The following is a 17,415-nucleotide window of genomic DNA, read 5'->3' as shown; positions in this document are numbered from 1 at the left end:
TCTTTTTTTTTTTAATTGTATCTTATTTAAGAAATCTCTACCCAAAGGTTGTAAATAATATTCTCCTCTGGGACTTCCCTGGTGGCACAGTGGTTAAGAATCCGCCTGCCAATGCAGGGGACACAGGTTTGATCCCTGGTCTGGGAAGATCCCACATGCCACGGAGCAACTAAGCCCATGCGCCACAACTACTGAGCCCACGTACCGCAGCTACTGAAGCCCCCACCCCTAGAGCCCGTGCTCCACAACAAGAGAAGCCACCGCAATGAGAAGCCCACGCACGGCAACGAAGAGTAGCCCCAGCTCACTGCCAACTAGAGAAAGCCGGCATGCAGCAATGAAGACCCAACACAGCCAAATAAATAAATAAAAATAAATAAATAAATTTTTTAAAATAGATGGTGAGTTAGCTTACCTTGTTAAAAAAAAATTCTCCTTTGTTTTCTTTTAACAGTTTTAAAGTTTTGCTTCTTCTCAGATTTGGATTTTTAGTCTATAGAATTTATTTTCAGATCTGGAGTGAGGAGGCAGTATCATTTTTAAAATATGTAGATGTGTAGTTAGCACTATTTATTGATTAGTCCATCCTTTCTCCTCTGATCTGTAATGCTGCCTCTGTCAGACAGTATCAAGTTTCCATCTGTGAAACTTATTTTGCTGTTCTACAGTCTGTTTTCTATCCTTGTCTTGATCTTCTATCATTGTCTTAATTACTGTAGGTCTTAATTCTGATAGGTCTTTATATCTGATAAGGTGAGTATGTGAGTTTTCAAAGCAGAATAACAGTAAAGGCAGATAAAGCCTATATAGTGTAATAAGGGCACAAAATTTGGAATCCAAAGACCTCCATTCCAGAACTGTTGTCACTTATCAACATGACAGACTCTGCATGAGCCCAATCAATAGTTTATTTTTATGTGGGCTTTAGATGACCACAGCCTCAATATAAGACAACATTTTGTAATGAAAAATTTTTTTAATGAAAACAAATCTAATACAATATGTGTCTCCATTAGTAAAGGATAGATTCCACTTGATAGGGAAAGAAGCCAGGGACTCTGCTGACCTGATTCAAAGCCAGAATCTCAGAAACAATAATTGGGGCACCACAATAACCATAAATATGCCCTTGGTGGTTTTCTTCTTCTGCAAGACTTTTTTTTTAATTAAAAAGAATTTAAGCCCCAGGGTCTTTGGTGGAGTATGGATCTAAACTGGGAAAACAAAAGTCAGGAAAATATTTTCCATGTTGTGACAGAATAAAGTCATATTGCAAAATTCTGTTGATTAAAATTAGAGTGGTGTTAGTGAAGATCCGTTGTTCAGAAGATAGGGAATATAGGCTGTTCACAGCTAGCCAGGCTGTTGTAGAAAAAGGACAGTGATCAAGTATAGGGCTTGCAGTGGATGCTGATTGTCTCCTTTCTCTGCCTGGGATTCTCCTTCAGTTCCCAGTAAATAGAGCAAAAAAATATATCATGAGTTTTTTCAATTGTTAAGGTGGTATTTTTTTAATTTAATTTTTATTTTATATTGGAGTATAGTTGATTTATAATGTTGTGTTAGTTTCAGGTGTACAGCAAAGTGATTCATTTACGCATATACATATATCCATTCTTTTTCAGATTCTTTTCCCATATAGGTTATCACAGAATATTGAGTAGAGTTCCCTGTGCTATACAGTAGGTCCTTGTTGATTATTTTTTATATAGTAGTGTGTATATGTTAATCCCAAGCTCCCAATTTATCCCTCTTTCCCACCTTTCCCCTTTGGTAACCATAAGTTTATTTTCAAAGTCTATGAGTCTGTTTTGTAAATAAGTTCATTTGTATCATATTTTTAGATTCCACATATAAGTGATATCATGTGATACTTGTCTTTCTCTGACTTACTTCAGTTAGTATAATAATCTCTAGGTTCATCCATGTTGCTGCAAATGGCATTATTTCGCTCTTTTTTATGGCTGAATAATATTCCATTGTATATATGTACCACTTCTTCTTTATCCATTCCTCTGTCGATGGACATTTAGGTTGCTTCCATGTCTTGGCTATTTTAAACAGTGCTGCAATGAACATTAGGGTGCATGTATCTTTTTGAATTTTGGTATTTCCCAGATATATGCTCAGGAGTGGAGTTGCTGGATCATATGGTAGTTCTATTTTTAGTTTTTTAAGGAACTTCCATACTGTTCTCCATAGTGGCTGTACCAATTTACATTCCCACCAAGAGTGTAGGAGGGTTCCCTTTTCTGCACACCCTCTCCAGCATTTGTTGTCTGTAGACTTTTTGATGATGGCCATTCTCACTGGTGTGAGGTGATACCTCATTGTAGTTTTGATTTGCATTTCTATAATAATTAGTGATGTTGAGCATCTTTTCATGTGCAAGGTGGTATATTTTAACATCAATAGGAATATAGTATTTTCAAAGGACAGTTACAAAAGAATACTTTGAAGTTTTTCATTTGTCCATATTAATTATATAAGGAACTAAGATATTTAGTGGATTCCGCCCCCTCCCCCCCAAAAAAAGGTCTATAGGCATTCAGTTCATTATAGGGATATTTTAAAATAAAAACTGAATGTTGTATTCCTTTTCCTTTATTTAAATATTTTTCTTTAGTGGGTTTTGCCTTTCTAGCTAGTACATGTTCTGTTTTACATACTAACTGCCTGCATTTTTGTGTGTTCCTTGTGTGACTTACAACCAGATAATAATGCATTCTCCTTCCTCTTTCTTTTTCCTTATTTATAAGGCAAAACTCCTTTCCTTATAGCAATAACTTGCATTCTTCCCCAGTATCTTGGCCTTCTGGCTCCAACACTCTTTACCAATAGCACATTCACAAAATAGGTGTTGCTTGAGTTGCTTTCTCACTGTATCCTTATCATGGCAGGTACTGACTTGTCTTCCCTAGGAGTTTGACTTTAACCAGAACCTTATAATACAAAATGTTCCATGTTGCAACCCTGTGTCCTCCAATTCTCCTCTGTACTGTCTTGTCTAATTGATGGTTTTGGTTGTTGCTGTTATTACTAATTTTGTTTTTAGCACTCCTTCCCTGTAATTCAAGCATTTCTGTTATGTGGACAGTATTTCTAATCTATGAAACACAATACAGTGCAGTTTCAAAGCACTGTAGAAGTTACAAGATGTGGTTTTTCCCTAGGCTCTCTTTTTCTCCCCTCCTCCTTTTCTGGGTAAACTTATCCAGTCCCATATTTTAGATTATATAGCTCAACTTTGTTTCTGAGCTCCAGACATATATCTATTTATGTGACATTTCCAACTTAACATGTCTAAAATAGAATTCTTAATTTTTCTCCTTAAACCTGCTTCCTGCATCCTATCCCCAGTTCTTTCCATTCAGTAAATGGTATTACCATTCATGTGTTGCTCAGACTCATATTTGGAGCCATCTTTGAGCCTCCCTTTCTCACATACCTCATCACACTCAATCCATTAATTTATCACCACCTCCACTTCTACCTTAGTCCAAGCTATCTGATACTTCCACAGTGGGCTTCCAATTCATCTTCCTGCTTCTTTTCTTGTTCCTTTACAATTTATTTCCAACACAGTAGCCAGGGCGATCTTTTAAAAACATAAATGAGATTTTGTTGCACCTTTAAACAAAACTCTCCAATATTGGGCTTCCTATTAGTCTTAGAATAAAACCCAAAATTCTTAATGTTGCCTGCAGGGCCATATGTAATTTGGCCCCTTCCTACTTCCTTGACTTATTTTGTACTGTTCTCCTCCTTGCATCCTCAGCTCTAGTCACGCTGGTTTCCATGTTATTGTTCTTCAGAGACAACAAATTTGTTCTGTCAGGATTATTGTTATTGCTGTTCCTTCTTGAAATACTCTTACTGCACAATATAGTTCAAATCCCTGCTTAATTGTTAAGTCCTTGGAGAAGCCTTTCTAACCACTTTGATACATGCCCCATCTACTATACTGCATCCTAAATGCTATTCCCTACCCTGCTTTAGTTCTGAGTTTATTACTACCTGAAATTAAAAGATTTCTTTATTTCCTTGTTTGTTGACAACATTCCATCGTCACCCTGCCCCCATCCCTCCCTAGAATGTAAACTCTAAAGGACAGGGAATTTTCTGACTCATTTATAGTTATATCACTTTACCAGGACATTGTAGGCACTCAGTATTTAAGTGACTAAATTAATTAGCTACGTGACCTTGAGCAAATCAATTCACTTCCCTAGACTTTGATTCCACGTATATAAAACAAAGGGGGGCTTCCCTGGTGGCGCAGTGGTTGAGAATCTGCCTGCCGATGCGGGGGACACGGGTTCGAGCCCTGGTCTGGGAAGATCCCACATGCCACAGAGCAACTAGGCCCGTGAGCCACAACTACTGAGCCTGCGCGCCTGGAGCCTGTGCTCCGCAACAAGAGAGGCCGCGATAGTGAGAGGCCCGCGCACCGCAATGAAGAGTGGCCCCCACTTGCCACAACTAGAGAAAGCCCTCGCACAGAAACGAAGACCCAACACAGCCATAAAAATTAAAAACAAAACAAAACAAACAAAAAAAAACAAAGGGATTTGACTGTATCTATAAGATCTCTGAAGAAGAGTGTTTTAGACTACAGATGATCAATCATCTGGAATTGAAGGCAACCCCGAAGTCTTTAAGTTCAGACCCCCTATTTAATGTATAGAGGTCACATTGCTCTGGACAGTGGTCTTTTCACATCACACAGTACCTCTAATTCAGTGCTCAACTCTGATTAAATCTCCCTCTATACTTCTTTGATTACAACTTTACTAGCTTTAATTTTTAGATTCTTGACGTTCCTTTTCATTATATTGTTTCTGTAAGCCGCATCTTTACATTTACAAATAATTGTTTTTCTTCACTCATTCATTGTTTTATCACTGTTCATTGGATATAAGCAGATGTGATTTGAAGAATGCTTCTCAATGGTCACATTCTTCCCCTTTCCTCCCTCCACTTTTTTTTTTTTAGTATATATTTGTTTATTTATTTGGCTGCGCTGGGTCTTTAGTTGGCGGCATGCAGGATCTAGTTCCCTGACCAGGGATCGAACCCCAGCCCCCTGCTTTGGGAGCCTGGAGTCTTAACCGCTAGACCACTGGGGAATTCCCTCTCCCTCAAGTTTTATAGGAACTTTTTCTTTTTTGTGAATCAAAAAAATGTTTACAATAAAAAAAATGTATATAATCATGTTCACATGTACATCTTAGCTAGTACTGTAGGTTTTTAAATCATGGAAAAGGAAAATAACTTTTGGAGTAAAATTGGACATAATAAAAACTAGTCTTTAATTCCCCTAGAAACTTTTTCAAGATTAATAGGATGAATGACTTTGCCTATTCCAACCCCTTAATTTTCAGATGGGGAAATTTAAGTGTATAGCGGCATAGGAAACACTAGGATAAACAAAGATAAACAGTTTCTTCAGCACTTCTCAGAGCCTTTAATATTATATGAACGTACATGTGAATCTCCAAGAGGGGGTTATAATATCCAAATTTTATTTTACCACAGACTATCTTATTATGGATTACCTTTTAGTATCTTCTGGGACAGTAGTGCTTCATGTAGTACCACATGTTTGAGCATTTATGAGGTGTCAAGTAAGTTCTAAGTACTTTACATGTTTTAACCCATTTTACATACTATATGTATTTGTTCTTTCTTAACACTATGTGAAAATCTATCTTTAAGAAGCAGTGTGCCAAAGCAGAGAATGCAAGAAATCGCAAGAAGGTGTGTGTGTGTGTGTGTGTGTGTGTGTGTGTGTGTCAGTGCAGAATATAAGTCCTGTGCATTGATTCATTTACAGTTAATTCATCATGTTTTCCATCTAGTTGATCATTGATCTGTTTATGTAGCTTACTTTAAATATTTGTGATACTCACTGTATACTATGTATTAAATATCAATATAATTTTTTGATAGTTTTAGGGTAATTCATCTGCAGAACATTTATTGATATCGGCTAATCCAAATTTACATTGTATCATAAGCTTTTGGCATTCTGTTAATACGATAAAAGTTTTCCTGGTTAAATATGTTTTATAAATGTTGATTATATATATATGGTTTTCTCCACTTTAAGACATTTCAAAATATCAGGAAAAATTATTGTAAGAACATGCTCAGAGGAAAAACACACTTCCCCATCACTATTTACATTTTCCTGTATATTTTTGTATCATTTTGGTAGCTACTGTTTACATATGCACCCCACCCCTTGCCTCTAGCCAGTGAACCACACTTCTTGCTCTTGTGTGGTCCCTTTCCTTGAATTGGGCTGGCCCTGTGACTTGCTTTTGATTAGTAGAATGCAGCAGAAGTGATTCTGCATGACCTTGAGACTAAGTCATAAAAAGACTTCGGCTTTTGCCAGGTCTGTTGGAATGCTTGCTCTGGGAGAAACCAGCCTCTAGTAAGAAGTCAGACTGCTCTTAAACCACAAGATGTATGGACTCCCAATCTAGTCATATATGGAAAGGCTGCATGAAGGGAAGGAAGGATGGAGAGAGATCCCTAGCCAGCTCCCACCTTTCCAGCAGTGCTAGTTAAGATGCCAGACATTTGAGTGAAGAAGTCATCTTTATATGTATGTCCAGCTCTGTCTTACATTCAGATGATTCTAGCCCCAGCTGTCGTCTGACTACAACTACATGTGAGAACCCAAGTGAAAGTCACCCAGCTGAGCCTAGTCAACTCACAGAACTGTTAGAGATAATAAATTTTTGTTTTAAGCCATTAAAACCATTTTGGTGTGGTTTCTTACACAGCAATAGATGACCAGAACAATGCATGGTGGTATGTAACAAAACACACCAAAAAGTCATATTTGATATATGTATAAATAATATGTTGTGTTATGGATATTACGTATAATCTTAAAACAAAAATGTGATTATATTTGATACAGTAGTCGACACCTAGTAGCATACTAGGGCTGGCTCACAAGAGACAGTTGTGCACATTTCTACATGACTTCACGTTCAGTGATATCACTTTGGTAGCTTGAAATAGCCATGGTTGGTGTATTTATACCACAGAAAGTGGCAGATGCTACAAACCAGGGCTTCCCTTCATCTAGAAAGCCAGTTAAACATTTACCAGCACACCACTGTCTGTTACTTCCTTTTTTCACTTTACATTATCATTTCTGAATGGCTACTTATTTGGTTATTTGGATGCACCATATTTAAGTAATCCCCTATTATTAATCTATTATTTCTTTAGGGTGTATTTCTTGAAATAGAATTTCTGGATTAAATGGTGTACACATTTAAATTTTTGATAAGTATTACAAGATTATGTGCCAGAAAGATTATACCAATTTGTATTCCCCCTCCCCAACAATGAAGATATTTCCTCATATGCCACCCAACTCTTATTTTTGTATTTGGAATGCTCATACTTAAAAAAAAAATTAAGTTCTCTGTACTTCTTTTATTCTTAAAATTTTTAAAAAGATAATATATTCATGTGGTTTAAAACCCCAAAGTTACATAAGTATATGGGAAAAGGTCTCCCCTCTGTTTATACCTGTATTTCCCAGTTTCCCAGTACCCTTTTCAAGGATAACTTGAATGTTACAAAGAATCTGTGTATCATTTCAGAGATGTTTATGTATATAAAAGCAAGTAGGTTCTTTTTTTTCTTATTTATTTATTATACAGCAGGTTCTTATTCTGTTTTATACATATTAGTGTGTATATGTCAATCCCAATCTCCCAATTCATCCCACCACCATCATTGCTGCCCCCCCCCCCCCGCTTTCCCCCTTTGGTGTCCATACATTTGCTCTCTACATCTGTGTCTCTGTTTCTTTTTTTTTCTCTTTTTTATTTAACATCTTTATTGGAGTATAATTGCTTTACAATGTTGTGTTAGTTTCTGCTATATAACAAAGTGAATCAGCTATATGCATACATATATCCCCATATCCCCTCCCTCTTGTATCTCCCTCCCACCTTCCTTATCCCACCCCTCTAGGTGGGATAAAGCACCGAGCTGATCTCCTTGTGCGATGCAGCTGCTTCCCACTAGCTATCTATTTTACATTTGGTAGTGTATATATGTCAGTGCTACTCTCTCACTTCGTCTCAGCTTACCCTTCCCCCTCCCCATGTGCTCAAGTCCATTCTCTATGTCTGCGTTTTTATTCCTGTCCTGCCCCTGGGTTTGTCAGAACCATTTTTTTTTACTAGATTCCATATATATGTGTTAGCATACGGTATTTGTTTTTCTCTTTCTGACTTACTTCACTCTGTAGGACAGACTTTAGGTCCATCCACCTCACTACAAATAGTTCAATTTCATTTCTTTTTATGGCTGAGTAATATTCCATTGTATATATGTGCCACTTCTCCTTTATCCATTCATCTGTTGATGGGCATTTAGGTTGCTTCCATGTCCTGGCTATTGTAAATAGTGCTGCAGTGAGCATTGTGGTACATGACTCTTTTTGAATTATGGTTTTCTCAGGGTATATGCACAGTAGTGGGATTGCTGGGTCATATGGTAGTTCTATTTGTAGTTTTTTAAGGAACCTCCATACTGTTCTCCATAGTGGCTGTATCAATTTACATTCCCACCAACAGTGCAAGCGTGTTCCCTTTTCTCCACACCCTCTGCAGCATTTATTGTTTGTAGATTTTTTGATGATGGCCATTCTGACCGGTGTGAGGTGATACCTTATTGTAGTTTTGTTTTGCATTTCTCCAGTGATTAGTGATGTTGAGCATCCTTTCATGTGTTTGTTGGCAATCTGTATGTCTTCTTTGGAGAAATGTTGATTTAGGTCTTCTGCCCATTTTGGGATTGGGTTGTTTAGTTTTTTGATATTGAGCTGCATGAGCTGCTTGTATAATTTGGAGATTAATCCTTTGTCCATTGCTTCATTTGCAAATATTTTCTCCCATTCTGAGGGTTGTCTTTTCGTCTTGTTTATGGTTTCCTTTGCTGTGTAAAAGCTTTTAAGTTTTATTAAATCCCATTTGTTTATTTTTTTTTCCATTTCTCTAGGAGGTGGGTCAAAAAGGGTCTTGCTGTGATTTATGTCATAGAGTGTTCTCTATGTTTTCCTCTGAGTGTTTTATAGTGTCTGGCCTTACATTTAGGTCTTTAATCCATTTTGAGTTTATTTTTGTGTATGGTGTTAGGGAGTGTTCTAATTTCATTCTTTTACATGTAGCTGTCCAGTTTTCCCAGCATCACTTATTGAAGAGGCTGTCTTTTCTCCATTGTATATTCTTGCCTCCTTTATCAAAGATAAGGTGACCGTATGTGCGTGGGTTTATCTCTGGGCTCTCTATCGTGTTCCATTGATCTATATTTCTGTTTCTGAAAAGCAAGTATATTCTTTGTCTCCCTCTTTTTTACTCAGTAGTAACTACTTTACACACTTCATCTTGCTTTTGTCATTTAACAGTATATGTTAGAGATCAATACCTAAAGAGAAAAGGCTTCCTTAATGTTTTTTATGACCTCATAATATGCCACTGACTGAATAAACCACATTGTTTCTAATATTTTGCTATTGCAAACAATCTGTTTATGTATGAACAGATTTACATATATGTGATATAGTTGTATCATAAATTTTTAGAAGGATTGCTTTATCAATGATTGTAATATTTTATTGAGATATAATTGACATGTATTAGTTTCATAAAAGGTATAATTTTGATAAACATTACTAAATTGTTTTTTATAGAGGTTGTATGAATTTCTGTTACCATCTCCAATATATGAGACTACAGCTGAACCTTGAACAATGTAAGGGTTAGGGATGCTGACCCCCCATGTAGTGGAAAATCTCTGTATAACTTTTTAGTACTGTAGTATGTATTTATTGAAAAAAATCTGTGTATAAGTGGTCTGTGCAGTTCAAACCCGTGTTGTTCAAGGGTCGACTGTATATTTTACCACACATTTGCTAATAAAATGGCCTATGAGACTTATCTGATAGGCTAAAAAATAGAATTAGCATGTAATTTTAATTTTTTTAAACTGTGAGTGAGACTGAGCTCTTATATTTAGATTTCATTTTCTGCAAGCTATCGATATCTTTTGCCTATTTTTCTTTAGGTGGTGGACTTATATTTACAGTCGGCCCTCCATATCCATGGGTTCTGCATCCGTGGAGTCATCCAACCCCAGATGAAAAATAACTGGGAAAAAAAATTCCAGGAAGTTGCAAAAAGCAAAACTTAAACTTGCCGTGCACCAGCAACTATTTATCAATACATTGTATTTACAACTATTTACATGACATTTATATTGTATTAGGTATTATAAGTAATCTAGAAATTATTTAATGCACACAGGTGGATGTGTGTAGGTTAAATGAGAATACTGTGCATTTTATATGAGGGATTTGAGCATCTGCGGAATTTGGTATCCATGAGAGGTCCTGAAACCAGTCCCCCAAAGATACCAAGGGAGGGGACTGTATTTGTAGTTCTTTATTTATTAACAAAATTAGCCCTTTTATCTACCATAATTTAACAATATATCTTTTGCAACAATTTTTCACAGCAATTTTATGTGAGCTTTTAAATTGTCTTTTGAGTGTTGTGGCCATGCAGAAATGTCGGGACTTTATGTAGACAGATTTGGCTATGATTACTTTTACAGCTTCTAGATTTTGTGTCGTACCTAGAAAGTCATTCTCCACCCCAAGTATATAAGTGCTTTCATCTTGAACCTAATGGCTTCTTTTTTGTTGTTAATTTTTTTTTTTACATTTGAATTTTTTATCTACTTGGAATTCATCTTGGTATGAGATATGGTATGGCCTCAGTGTTATTTTTTTCTAGATGCTTATCTAGAATCCGTTTGTTGAATAATTCATCTTTTTATGAATGGTTTGAAATATCACATAAAATAAATACTAAAACTGTTTGCCTATGCCCCAGTATAACACAATTTTATTAAAGCTTAATGATCTATTTCTCTTCTCTTTCAGCATTTTCCTGTTAAGTCTTGTTTGTTTTTCTGTATGAAATTTAGTATCATCCTGTTTAATTCAGATAACTATGTTGGTATTTTTATTGGAATTGTGTTCAAATTTATGACTAAATCAAGGAGATTTTGCATTTTTATGATAGTGATTCTTTCTAGCAAAGAACATTTTAAAGGAAATATGTTTTAAAGCTTCTTCAAATACATCACTCATTTTTCTTATTAAATGTATTCCTAGGTGTTTTATCTCTTTTGTTATTATGGTTGTATTTGTTTGCTAGGGCTACCATAACAAGGTACCACAGACTGGGTGGCTTAAACAACAGAAATTTATTTTCTCACAGTTTTGGAGACTGGAAGTCTAAGATCAAGGTGCCAGCATAGTCCATTTCCTCTGAGGCCTTTCCTCTTGGCTTGTGGGGGGCCACTCTCTTAGTATTTCCTCACATGGTTTTTTCTGGTGGTCTTTTTCCTCATATGATCTTTTCTCACATGGTGCATCCCTGGTATCTATGTGTCCAAATTTCCTCTTCTTATAAGGACGTCAATCAGATTGGTTCAGGGCTCACCCATATAACCTCATTTAACCTTAATTACCTCTTTAAAGGCTCTATCTCTAATAAATCACATTCTGAGGTACTGGGAGTTAGGGTTTCAACATGTGAATTTTAGGAGGACCCATAACAATGGCAAATGAAGACTTTTCTTTCTTTTACCTACTAACATATATATATGATTGTATATATGTATATATGATTTCTGTATTTTACTTTTTACCTAGTGACCTTGCTTATGATATATAATAGTTTTTACTTTATTCTCAGCTTTTCCAGGAATAAAATTATTATTATTTATAAATAACAATAATTGTATCTCCCTCTTCGTAGTTTTTAATACCCTTAATTTATTTCTTTTGTTTAATTGCAGTCTGTTAGAACTGTTGAAACAAGGTTAAGATTGGTGGTGGTGACCTAAATGGGAAGGAAATCCAAAAAAGAGGGGATATGTGTATACATATGGCTGATTGACTCTGCTGTGCAGTAGAAACTAACACAACATTGTAAAGCAACTATGCTCCAACAAAAATTTTAAAAAGGAAAAAGAAAATAAGCTCACCAGAAAAAAACGAAAGAGTGGTGGTGGTAAATACTCTTCTTGTATTCCTGACTTTAATGCAAATATTTAGTGCCTTTGGTGTTCCCGTTAAGCATGATAGAATTATTTTGTCACCTTAAGAGCTTATTCATCATCTATATGTATTTTATTACAGTATTTAAAAGCCAAGAATAGATTCTTAATTTTATCAAACACCTTTTTGGCATACGTGAAAATGATTGTATATATTTTCCTGTTGATCCAACAATGTGTTGAATTTATAAATCAGTTTCCTAATATTGAACTGTCCTTGCATTTCTATATTTGGTCATGACTTATTCTTTGAATTTGCTGTTGAATTCTGTTTGCATACAAGTTCATAAATGAGACATATATAGTTTTATTGTTTTATAGAGTTATGTTGAGTTAGGTGCAGTGTTCTTGCTTCTGGAATCAGTTTTTTAAATATTTTTCTGTCATTTGTTTTCATTAATTTTTTTTTAAAATTATTAGCACCTTTAATTATTATTTATTTATTTATTTATTTATTTATGGCTGTATTGGGTCTTCGTTTCTGTGTGAGGGCTTCCTCTAGTTGCGGCAAGCGGGGGCCACTCTTCATTGCAGTGCGCGGGGCTTCTCACTATCGCGGCCTCTCTTGTTGCGGAGCACAGGCTCCAGACACGCAGGCTCAGTAGCTGTGGCGCACAGGCCTAGCCACTCCGCGGCATGTGGGATCTTCCCAGACCAGGGCTCGAACCCGTGTCCCATGCATTAGCAGGCAGATTCTTAACCACTGCGCCACCAGGGAAGCCCCCATTAATTTTTAAGTTTATTGAAATGGCATTGAGCAATGTAATCTCTTAAGATTATTTTAGTTTTGTTCTCTTTGTAATTTTGTACTTATTATCATTTCTCTGTGTGTGTGTGCGTGTGTGTGTGCATGTGTGTGTGTGTATTTGCTGTTTTTGTCCCTTTGTTGTTTTGATCAGGCTAGAGAATTTTTTTTTCAAATATTGAAGTTTAGGGTTTACTAATTTGTTTTTTGGTCTTGAAATTACTTAATTTCTTCTTTTATCTTCATTAATTCCTTCCATTTCTTTTTACTTTATTGATGGATAACACAGTTAATATTCTTAGATAACTATTAGTCTATTAATTTGACTTATGGTTTCTTGTTCTGCAGAAGTTTTAAGTTTTTAATAATCAAAACTGTCCATCTTTTCCTTTTTTAACTTCTTTATTTCATATTACTCTTTAAAAAGGGCCTTCTGCACCCGTTATAAAAATGTTCTTAATTCTTTTCATACTTTTATAATTTGCTTTTATCTGTCTAGATTTTGTTTTTCTTTATTGTGTGAGGTGGCATCTAAATTGTTTTGTTTTCAGGTAGACTGCCAACCATTTCAACGTCACTTATTAAATAGTCTATCTTTTCCCCATTTATTTGAAATACTTTTATCATATACTTAACTTTCCATGTTCTGTGAAAAATCCTACTGATCTTTTTGGATTGCATGAACTTTATAGGATTAATCTGGGGGATAATTGAATTGACATCTTTAAATCATTGAATATTTCCATATAGAAATATGGAGTATTTATCCGTTTACTTCAGTTTTTTTCTATGTCCTTTGATAGCGTTTTATTATTTTCTTTTTCTTTCTTGTTAGGTTTATTCCTAGGTGTTTTATAGTTTTTGTTGATATTATAAATGAAATTGTTTTCATTATGTTTCTTTTCTGGTTATTGGTGGTATATAGGAAAACATTCAAATTTTGCATATTAGTCTTGTCCAACTTAGTTACTGAATCCTTTGATTGTTTCTTTTTGTTTTTCAGTTTCTCTTGGATTTTCTGGATAGTCTTTTTGTCTCTTTGTTCCCAGTTATTATACTAGTGTTTTGTTTTTTTTTAAATTTTCTTTCTTTTAAGGGTATCTTATTAAATTGACTAATCTTATTCTCTATAGCTCCAGAGGACAGAACTAGGACAGATGGGCAGAATGGCTAGAGCTGTTTGAACATGGAAGAGACAACTTTGTATTTTATCATAACCACTGTACTGATTATATTCATAGAACAACTAAATTAAAAGCAAATTAATTTGTTAGGTAAAGAGTAAGACTAGATGACTTCTAAGTCTAAATGATAAGTTGAAAGTATAAAGAGAGAGAATCAAGGAGTGACTTTAAGAACACCTATATAGAGGGTAGTGGGGGACAAAAGGATAGTAGAGCAGGAGTAAGAGGTCAAGAAGAAAGGGTAATGACTGGTTAGGAGATTAAACCCGACTATGCAGTATCGTAGAAGCTGGGAAGATGAAAGTTTTGTAAAGTATGAGATGGTCATCAATAACTGATACTATGTAGAAGTGTTTGAAAAAAAAAAAAGCAAGCCAAAAAGAAGCCATTGTATTTGTTAATGAGAAGGTTATTTGTGATCTACTTTAGTGATTCTTTTTTTTTAATTTTTAATTTTTTTTTTTATAGAAGTATAGTTGATTTACAATGTTGTGTTAGTTTCTGCTGTACAGCAAAGTGAGTCAGTTATACATATACATATATCCAACTCTTTTTCATTTTCTGTTCCCATATAGGTCATTACAGAGTATTGAATAGAGTTCCCTGTGCTATACAGTAGGTTCTTATTAGTTATCTGTTTTACATATAGTAGTATGTAGATGTCAATCCCAGTCTCCCAATTTATCCTTCCCCCCCTTTCCCCCTTGGTAACCATAAGTTTGTTTTCTACATCTGTGACTCAGTTTCTGTTTTGTAAATAGGTTCCTTTGTACCATTTTTTTAGATTCCACTTATAAGCAGTATCATATATTTGTCTTTCTCTGTCTGACTTGCTTCTCTCAGTATGACAATCTCTAGGTCCATCCATGTCACTGCAAATGGCTTTATTTCGCTCTTTTTTATGGCTGAGTAATATTCCACTGTATGTATGTACCACATCTTCTTTATCCATTCCTCCGTCGATGGACATTTAGGTTGCTTCCATGTCCTGGGTATTGTAAATAGTGCTTCAGTGAACATTGGGGTGCATATATCCTTTTGAATTATGGTTTTCTCCAGATATATCCCCAGGAGTGAGATTGCTGGATCATATGATAGCACTGTTTTTAGTTTTTTAAGGAATCTCCATACTGTTGTCCATAGTGGCTGTACCAGTTTACTTTCCCACCAACAGTGTAGGAGGGTTCCCTTTTCTCCACACCCTCTCCAGCATTTATTGTTTGTAGATTTTTTGATGATGGCCATTCTAACTGGTGTGAGGTGATACTTCTTTGTAGTTTTGATTTTCATTTCTTTAATAATTAGTGATGTTGAGCATGTCTTCATGTGCCTCTTGGCCATCTGTATATCTTCATTGGAGAAATGTCTATTTAGATCTTCTGCCCATTTTTTGATTGGGTTGTTTGTTTTTTTTTGATATTGAGCTGCATGAGCTGTTTGTATATTTTGGAGATTAATCCCTTGTCGGTCACGTCGTTTGCAAATATTTTCTCCCATTCTGTGGGTTTTCTTTTCATTTTGTTAATGGTTTCCTTTGCTGTGCAAAAGCTTTTAAGTTTAATTAGGTCCCATTTGTTTATTTTTGTTTTTATTTTCATTACCCTTGGAGGTGGATCAAAAAAGATCTTGCTGCTATTTATGTCAGAGAGTGTTCTGCCTGTGTTTTCCTCTAAGAGTTTTATAGTATCCAGTCTTACATTTAGGTCTCTAATCCATTTTGATTTATTTTTGTGTATGGTATTAGAGAATGTTCTAATTTCATTCTTTTACATGTAGCTGTCCAGTTTTCCCAGCACCACTTATTGAAGAGACTATCTTTTCTCCATTGTATATTCTTGCCTCCTTTGTCATAGATTAGGTGATCATGCTTTTAGTGACTCTTCTTAATTTTGGTTCTTAACTATTCTATGGTTTCTTTAATTTGTATTTTCATCTAGATTATCAGCTTGGTATGAACACTTGTCAAACCTTATGTGAACACTTGTCAAACCTTACTTCTGTTTATAAGTCTCATGGGGCTTTTTGAATAGCATTATTCTTAGAGTAGTAGATAGTCCATAAATATTTGTTGTTTGACTTTTATGTAAATCCTAGAGGAACTACACCTTAGCTGCCAGTTATGACTGTGGTTTAAGTTCCATGTTTTGAACTTACCAGTCCAACTATAATCATGTGCCAGTTAGAGATAAAATGTAATAAGAAAAAATTTTAAACAGATGTGAGTCAGGCTAAAAGGCAAAATAAACTAATTTGTAGAGTAGAAATGCAAAATGATGACTAGAGATAAAAACAGGGGCTACTAGAATCTAGCTCTGAAGTGGCTGGAGGTGGCTAGGGCATTCAGTTTTTATGGGATATAGGGAGGTAAAAGTGTCACATGGGAGTCAGGACCAGAACTAGGTGCACTGGTTAAAAGTAGGAATTGGAAATGGGACTCTCCTGCTCATGAAAGGAAGTTGTTTAAAAGGTACAACTGTTCCCTGAAGCTGTATTTAGTATAAAAATACTTAAAATACTTATCTAGAGATGTGGGAGGGCCAAACTGCAATGACTCAGTACCTGAACCTGCAGTACCTGATAATGTCTGGAGTGTGCAGTCAAGAATATTAGACTTGGTTTTTAACTAGGGCCTCATGGGTACTGGTGAAGACGAAAAGGAATGAAACAGGTGAGATATATGGAGGGAGTGAGAGAGAGAGAAAGACCGAGGGAGAACTCTCTCATGCAAGATCTGTAAACTAAAATTCCAAAGCACAATGAAACAAAAAAGCAAAACCTAGAAAGACGTCCAATAAAAACAATCAGAAGATGGATTAACTCCCAGATGAAATAAAAATAATAAAAAAAATTTTTAAAGACTTATTTTTAAAGCAAGTATGTTTAGGATTCTTCAAAAGGTAAATAATAAAAACCACTTTAAAGGAATAAGAAATTATGATAAATTAGCAGAAATGAAATAAGAATAGACAAATATAAAAACCAGTTAGCTTAGAAATGAAGTTATGGGAATTAAGTCAATAGATGGAATGAACTCTAAAGTAGACATGACTGAAGAGCAAATTAGTGAAATGGAAAATTGTCCTGAAGAGATCACCCAGAATGCAGAATGTAGAGAGACATAAAATACTCAAAGTTATCTAACTATGCCATTAAAAGATATTTAAAAAATTAGGTTGAGGGACTTCATATACATCTTATGGGAGTTCTAGAACAGGGGGCCATAAGAATGACTAAGAAGTGATAACTAAAGCGCTAATGTCTGAATATTTCAGAATTGAAAACTTGAGTTCTCAGATTAAAAGTACAGTCTGCATA

At 35.3% G+C, this 17,415-nt stretch overlaps 1 protein-coding gene across 3 annotated transcripts in view; it reads left to right on the top strand.

Annotated features, from left to right (window-relative positions):
* Positions 1 to 17,415, top strand: part of FZD3 (frizzled class receptor 3) — a 95,504-nt gene that overhangs the window by 56,887 nt on the left and 21,202 nt on the right. Inside the window, exon 1 of one of the 3 annotated variants that reach the window (XM_059926212.1) lies at positions 12,085 to 12,125. The exons of the other annotated variants lie outside the window; for them this stretch is intronic. The gene's annotated coding sequence lies outside the window, so the exon portion shown is untranslated. Of the gene's footprint in view, positions 1 to 12,084; positions 12,126 to 17,415 lie in introns of those variants that run through there. 3 annotated transcript variants of the gene reach the window in all.

This window comes from Balaenoptera ricei, chromosome 6 (assembly GCF_028023285.1).
Source record: "Balaenoptera ricei isolate mBalRic1 chromosome 6, mBalRic1.hap2, whole genome shotgun sequence".
NCBI classification, from domain to species: Eukaryota; Metazoa; Chordata; class Mammalia; order Artiodactyla; family Balaenopteridae; genus Balaenoptera; species Balaenoptera ricei.
The sequence above is the reverse complement of the archived record's forward strand: the minus strand, read 5'-3'. Positions and strand labels throughout refer to the sequence as shown.